Genomic DNA, 9688 nt, shown 5'->3' with positions numbered 1-9688 from the left:
TCCCACACACACACACACAGATTCCACACCCACAACAACAACCACAGAGAATCACACACACACAGAATCATACACTCACACAGAATCACATTCACACACATACACAGAATCACACCCACGTGGAATCACGCGCACACACGGAATCACATGCACACACACAGAATCTCACACAGACAGAATCACACACACACAGAATCACGCACACACAGAATCACACACACACAGAATCACGCACACACAGAATCACGCACACAGAATCCCACACCCACACACAGAATCACACACACACAGAATCTCACACACACAGAATCACACTCACAGAATCACACACACACAGAATCTCAGACACACAGAACCACACACACAGAATCACACACACACAGAATCTCTCACACACAGAATCGAATCACACACACGCACACACAGAATCACACTCAGAATCACTCACACACACACAGAATCTCTCGCACACAGAATCACACACATAATCACACACACAGAGAATCACACACACACAGAATCACACACAAACACAGAATCACACACATACACAGAATCACACACATACACACAATCACCCACACACACAGAATCTCACACACACAGAATCACACACACACAATCACACACACACAGAGAATCACACACACACAGAATCATACACTCACACAGAATCACATTCACACACATACACAGAATCACACCCACGTGGAATCACGCGCACACACGGAATCACATGCACACACACAGAATCTCACACACACAGAATCTCACGCACGCACACAATCACACACACAGAATCACTCACAGACATTACACACACAGACAGAATCTCACACACACACACACAGAATCACAAACACAATCTCTCACACACACACAGAATCTCTCGCACACAGAATCACACAAATAATCACACACACAGAGAATCACACACACACAGAATCACACACAAACACAGAATCACACACATACACAGAATCACACACATACACACAATCACCCACACACACAGAATCTCACACACACAGAATCACGCACACAAAATCACACACAGACAGAATCACACACACAGAATCCCACACACACACACAGATTCACACACACACAATCACACACACACAGAGAATCACACACACACAGAATCATACACTCACACAGAATCACATTCACACACATACACAGAATCACACCCACGTGGAATCACGCGCACACACGGAATCACATGCACACACACAGAATCTCACACACACAGAATCTCACGCACGCACACAATCACACACACAGAATCACTCACAGACATTACACACACAGACAGAATCTCACACACACACACACAGAATCACAAACACACAGAATGACACACACACACAGAATGACACACACACAGAATCTCACACACACAGAATCTCACGCACGCACACAATCACACACACAGAATCACTCACAGACATTACACACACCGACAGAATCTCACACACACACACACAGAATCACAAACACACAGAATGACACACACACACAGAATGACACACACACAGAATCACACGCACACACAGAATCACACACATACACACACACAATCACACACACAGAATGACAAACACACACAGAATCACACACAGAATCACACACGCACAGAATCACACACGCACAGAATCACACACACACAGAATCACACATGCACAGAATCACACACACACACACACAGAATCACACACAAACACAGAATCACACACACACAGAATCACACACAAACACACAGAATCACACACACACACAGAATCACACACACACAGAATCATACACACACACACACACACAGAATCACACACAGATGCGCACAAAATCTCACACACACACAGAATCACACACACACACAGAATCATACACATGCACAGATTCACACACACACACAATCACATCCACACACTGAATCACACACACACACATAATCTCACACACACAGAATCACACACACAGAATCACACACACACAGAATCTCTCACACACAGAATCACACACATAATCACACCACACACAGAATCACACACATACACAGAATCACACACACACAGAGAATCACACACACACACAGAATCACACACACACAGATTCACACACACACAGAATCATACACACAGAATCACACACACACAGAATAAAACACACACAGAATCACACACACACAGAATCAGACACACAGAATCACACACACACAGAATAAAACACACACAGTATCACACGCACACAGAATCAGACACACACAGAATAAAACACACACAGTATCACACGCACACAGAATCAAACACACACAGAATCACACACATAATCACACCACACACAGAATCACACACATACACAGAATCACACACATACACAGAATCACACACACACACAGAATCACGCACACAGAATCCCACACACACACACAGATTCATACACACACAATCACACACATACACAGAATCACACACACACACAGAATCACGCACACAGAATCCCACACACACACACAGATTCATACACACACAATCACACACACACAGAGAATCACACACACACAGATTCATACACACACAATCACACACACACAGAGAATCACACACACACAGATTCATACACACACAATCACACTCACACAGAGAATCACACACACACAGAATCTCACACACACACATAATCATACACTCACACAGAATCACATTCACACACACACACAGAATCACACCCACGTGGAATCACACGCACACACGGAATCACATGCACACACACAGAATCTCACACACACAGAATCTCACGCACACACACAATCACACACACATAATCACACACAGACATTACACACACAGACAGAATCTCACACACACACACACTGAATCACAAACACACAGAATCACACACATACACACACATAATCACACACACAGAATGACAAACACACACAGAATCACACACACAGAATGACAAACACACACAGAATCACAAACACAGAATCACACACATACACAGAATCACACACACAGAATCTCACACGCACTGAATCACACACACACACAGAATCACACACACACAGAATCACACATGTCATTATATCTACTCATGTATATAATGAGATGCAGACAGGCAGTGATTGTCACACAGGATGACCAGTAAACACACAACACAGAACAACCAATCACCAGACAGGACACCACCACTATGAAGCCCACAGGGCATTAAGACTCCCGCTCTTTTCGGGACCCAGACACTGAGACAGTCAGAGTGCACAAGTCAGTGGACATTATTGCCATGCGGTAGCTAGTAGGTCTGGTCGAGCCAGTAAGAGGTCATTAGTAGGATTAGTGTCAATCCACAGCTGAACATGTACAGCAGTCCATAGTTAAATAAAACAGTGTTGCATCATCTCCGGTGTCAGACGTTTGTTTGTAGCATCCCTGCATCCAGTTGCAGTCAACGTCAAACCAACCCACCTAACACATCATATCCCACTCCTGGTTCCATGATATGTTAGGCGGGTTGGTTCGACGTTGAGTGTCTGGGTCCGCAAAGAGCGGGAGTTTTAATGCCCTGTGGGCTTTATAGTGGTGGTGTCCTGTCTGGTGATTGGTTGTTCTGTGTTGTGTGTTCATTGGTCATCCTGTGTGTCAATCACTGCCTGTCTGCATCTCATTATATACATGAGTGGATGTTATGACAACACACACACACACAATCACACACACACACAATCACACACACACAGAATGTCACACACACACAGAATCACACACACACAGAATCACACACACACAGAATTAAGGGCAGCACGGTAGCATAGTGGTTAGCATCAATGCTTCACAGCTCCAGGGTCCCAGGTTCGGTTCCCGGCTGGGTCACTGTCTGTGCGGAGTCTGCACGTCCTCCCTGTGTGTGCGTGGGTTTCCTCCGGGTGCTCCGGTTTCCTCCCACAGTCCAAAGATGTGCGGGTTAGGTGGATTGGCCATGCTAAATTGCCCGTAGGTTCCTAAAAAGTAAGGTTAAGGGGGAGTTGTTGGGTTACTGGTGTAGGGTGGATACGCGAGTTTGAGTAGGGTGATCATTGCTCGGCACAACATCGAGGGCCAAAGGGCCTGTTCTGTGCTGTACTGTTCTAAAGAATCACACTCACACACATAATCACACACACAGAATCACACACACACACAGAATCACACACACACACACAGAATCACACACACACACACAGAATCTCACACACACACAGAATCACACACACACACACACACGCACAGAATCACACACACAGAATCACACACACAGAATCACACACACACAACACACAATCTCACACACACAGAATCACACACACACATACAGAATTACACACAGAATCACACACAGCAACATACACACACAGAGAATCACACACAGACACAGAATCACACACATACACACACAAAATCACACACACGCAGAAGCACACACACATACAGAATCACACACACACAGAAACACACACACCCATAGAATCACACACACAGAATCACACACACAGAATCACACATAGATGCACACAGAATCTCTCACACACACAGAATCACACACACACACACACAGAATCACACACACACACAGAATCACACACACACACACCCACACACACACACACAGAATCTCTCACACACAGACAGAATCTCTCACACACAGAATCACACACACATACAGAATTACACATAGAATCACACACAGCAACATACACACACAGAGAATCACACACACACACAGAATCACACAGACACGCACAGAATCACACACGCAGAATCACACACACATACAGAATCACACACACACAGAAACACACACACCCATAGAATCACACACACACAGAATCTCACACAAACAGAATCACACAAACACAGAATCTCACACACACACACAGAATGACACACACACAGAATAACACACACAGAATGACACACACAGAATCAAACACACACACAGAATCACACACACACAGAATCACACACACACAGAATCACACACACACACAGAATCACACACACACAGAATCACACACACACAGAATCACACACACACAGAATCACACACACACAGAATCACACACAGATGCGCACAGAATCTCACACACACACAGAATCACACACACACAGAATCGCACACACATACAGAATTACACACAGAATCACACACAGCAACATACACACACAGAGAATCACATACATACACACAGAATCAAACACACACACAGAATCACACACACAATCACACACAGAATCTCACACACACAGAATCACACACACAGAATCACACACACACAGAATCTCACAGACACAGAATCACACACATACAGAACCTCACACACACACGCACACTCAGAATCTCACACACACACACAGAATCACACACACACACACAGGATCTCACACACACACAGAATCACACACAAACACACACACAGAATCACACAGACGCACAGAATCACACTCACACAGAATCACACACACATACACAAACAGAATCACACACACACAGTATCACACACACACACAGAATCACACACAAACACACAGAATCACACACACAGAATCTCACACACAGAATCTCACACACACACAATCACACTCACACACAGAATCACACACACACACACAATCTCACTCACACACAGAATCACACACAGACACACACACAGAATCACGCACACACAGAATCACACACATACAGAACCTCACACACACACGCACACTCAGAATCTCACACACACACACAGAATCACACACACACACAGGATCTCACACACACACAGAATCACACACAAACACACACACAGAATCACACAGACGCACAGAATCACACTCACACAGAATCACACACACATACACAAACAGAATCACACACACACAGTATCACACACACACACAGAATCACACACAAACACACAGAATCACACACACAGAATCTCACACACAGAATCTCACACACACACAATCACACTCACACACAGAATCACACACACACACACAATCTCACTCACACACAGAATCACACACAGACACACACACAGAATCACGCACACACAGAATCACACACAAAAACACATAATCTCACACACACACACACAGAATCACACACACACACACACACACACACACACAGAATCTCTCACACACACACAGAATCACACACACACAGAGTCACACACACATAATCACACGCACACACGCACACAGAATCTCTCTCACACACACAATCTCACTCATAGGAACATAAGAACTAGGAGCAGGAGTAGGCCATCTGGCCCTTCGAGCCTGCTCCGCTATTCAATTAGATCATGGCTGATCTTTTGTGGACTCAGCTCCACTTTCCGGCCCGAAAACCATAACCCTTAATCCCTTCATTCTTCAAAAACTATCTATCTTTATCTTAAAAACATTTAATGAAGGAGCCTCAACTGCTTCACTGGGCAGAGAATTCGATAGATTCACAACCCTTTGGGTGAAGAAGTTCCTCCTAAACTCAGTCCTAAATCTACTTCCCCTTATTTTGAGGCTATGCCCCCTAGTCTGCTTTCACCCGCCAGTGGAAACAACCTGCCCGCCTCTATCCTATCTATTCCCTTCATAATTTTATATGTTTCTATAAGATCCCCCCGCATCCTTCTAAATTCCACGAGTACAGTCCCAGTCTTCTCAACCTCTCCTCATAATCCAATCCCTTCAACTCTGGGATTAACCTAGTGAATCTCCTCTGCCCACCGTCCAGCGCCAGTACGTCCTTTCTCGAGTGAACACAATACTCTAGGTGTGACCGCACTAACACCTTATACAATTGCAGCATAACCTCCCTAGTCTTAAACTCCATCCCTCTAGCAATGAAGGACAAAATTCCATTTGCCTTCTTAATCATCTGTTGCACCTGTAAACCAACCTTCTGTGACTCATGCACTAGCACACCCAAGTCTCTCTGCACAGCAGCATGCTTTAATATTTTATCGTTTAAATAATAATCCCGTTTGCTGTTATTCCTACCAAAATGGGTAACCTCACATTTGTCAACATTGTATTCCATCTGCCAGACCCTAGCGCATTCACTTAACCTATCCAAATCCCTCTGCAGACTTCCAGTATCCTCTGCACTTTTCGCTTTACCACTCATTTAGTGTCATCTGCAAACTTGGACTTATTGCCCTTGGTCCCCAACTCCAAATCATCTATGTAAATTGTGAACAATTGTGGGCCCAACACTGATCCCTGAGGGACACCACTAGCTACTGATTGCCAACCAGAGAAACACCCATTAATCCCCACTCTTTGCTTTTTATTAATTAACCAATCCTCTATCCATGCTACTACTTTACCCTTAATGCCATGCATCTTTATCTTATGCAGCAACCTTTTGTGTGGCACCTTGTCAAAAGCTTTCTGGAAATCCAGATATACCACATCAATCGACTCCCCGTTATCTACTGCACTGGTAATGTCCTCAAAAAATTCCACTAAATTAGTTAGGCACGACTTGCCCTTTATGAACCCATGCTGCGTCTGCCCAATGGGACAATTTCTATCCAGATGCCTCGCAATTTCTTCCTTGATGATAGATTCCAGCATCTTCCCTACTACCGAAGTTAAGCTCACTGGCCTATAATTTCCTGCTCTCTGCCTACCTCCTTTTTTAAACAGTGGTGTCACGTTTGCTAATTTCCAATCCACCGGGACCACCCCAGAGTCTAGTGAATTTTGGTAAATCATCACTAGTGCATCTGCAATTTCCCTAGCCATCTCTTGTAGCACTCTGGGATGCATTCCATCAGGGCCAGGAGACGTGTTGACCTTTAGCCCCATTAGCTTGCCCATCACCACCTCCTTAGTGATAACAATCCTCTCAAGGTCCTCACTTGTCATAGCCTCATTTCTATCAGTCGCTGGCATGTTATTTGTGTCTTCCACTGTGAAGACCGACCCAAACAACCTGTTCAGTTCCTCAGCCATTTCCTCATCTCCCATTATTAAACATCCCTTCTCATCCTCTGAAGGACCAATATTTACCTCAGCCACTCTTTTTTGGTTGATATATTTGTAGAAACATTTACTGTCTGTTTTTATATTCTGAGCAAGTTTACTCTCATAATCTATCTTACTCTTCTTTATAGCTTTTTTTAGTGGCTTTCTGTTGCCCCCTAAAGATTTCCCAGTCCTCTGGTCTCCCACTGATCTTTGCCACTTTGTACGCTTATACACAATCGTAATCTCACACACACATAATTGCAATCTCCCTCTCGCACACAATTGCAATCTCACTGACGCACAGACAGATCGTCACCCACACACACAGCTTGATGTACACTCACACACTGTCACACACACTGTAGCAGACGGTTAACTGATGCACACACCTCGGAAGATCGCTGCACATTCCACCCATTTGGAATCTTCCTGTGGAATATTTTGAAAATGAGAACTTTCGACGAGAATGTTTATCAGTGGGAGCTGTGACTCTGAAGTTAATGAAATCAGACTGTCTGAGGTGAATTGGGTGAAATTCTACTCCGTGAATGAGATGTTTCAGTGCTGCAGCGTGCTCCTCCAATCTCACACACACACACACACACATTCCATCACCAGTTCTGCCACTGACCCATCTCCAAACTCTTGCAGTTAAAAAGGAAAGCTTCAAAATATGAGCTCAGAACTGAGAGAGAGCGGTGATTCCAGTTTGGGAAATGTCCTGGATTCTGGACTCTGCAGTAGGGAGTTGCTGGGAGTGATGAGGCCATGAATATTGCTGATTCTTTAACAAGGGCTGGGTTATATACTCTGGGCAGGATAAATACACACACCCAACAAAGCACAGAGCCGCCTATTCATTGGATACATTAATCTATCTTTTGGAAACTTTGGTGCATATATTTTATCTGGTCATTGGCCTCCCTAAACCCTTCCCTCGGATTGTCACTGTGAAGGCAGTATCAGTGAGTGCCAATCTGGGACTGGTAACTGAGATGGCATCACAACATCGCAGAGAAGCCAGTCGACAGACCGAGTCTGTACCACCATTCCGTTTGGAATGAACGGGTATCACACATTCACTCTGTGATAGGAGCTGGTCCCAGGGATGATAGCGGAGATGGACCGAATGGCCCTTCAGCATGTTGCACGGTTCAATAAGATTATTGGCTGATCTTGTACCCCAGCTGCACTGTCCCGCCCCCGGCCCCCAGATCCCCTCTGGTTCTGAGTCCCAAACCATCAATCCCGGCCTTGAATTCAGTGAGCGACGGCTGGGCCACTCGCACTCCGCTGGGCGACAGGATCGCCAAGAGGGCAGCACGGTAGCATGGTGGTTAGCATCAATGCTTCACAGCTCCAGGGTCCCAGGTTCGGTTCCCGGCTGGGTCACTGTCTGTGCGGAGTCTGCACGTCCTCCCCGTGTGTGCGTGGGTTTCCTCCGGGTGCTCCGGTTTCCTCCCACAGTCCAAAGATGTGCGGGTTAGGTGGATTGGCCATGCAGCTCCCACTTGGCCCTCAGCTGGGCCAGAGAAACCGGTGGAGATCGTGGCACATTGAGGAGAAACGGAAGACCCATATCAGCGGACTCCTGAGCAAGCAGATGAAATGAAGCAAGTGAAACGAGCAGGCCTGGTAGCAAGACAGGGTAGTTTGGAACGGTGCCTCATGCATGCTGTTCC

Source organism: Scyliorhinus canicula, chromosome 26, assembly GCF_902713615.1.
Source record: "Scyliorhinus canicula chromosome 26, sScyCan1.1, whole genome shotgun sequence".
Taxonomy (NCBI): Eukaryota; Metazoa; Chordata; class Chondrichthyes; order Carcharhiniformes; family Scyliorhinidae; genus Scyliorhinus; species Scyliorhinus canicula.
This window is presented reverse-complemented; position numbering follows the sequence as displayed.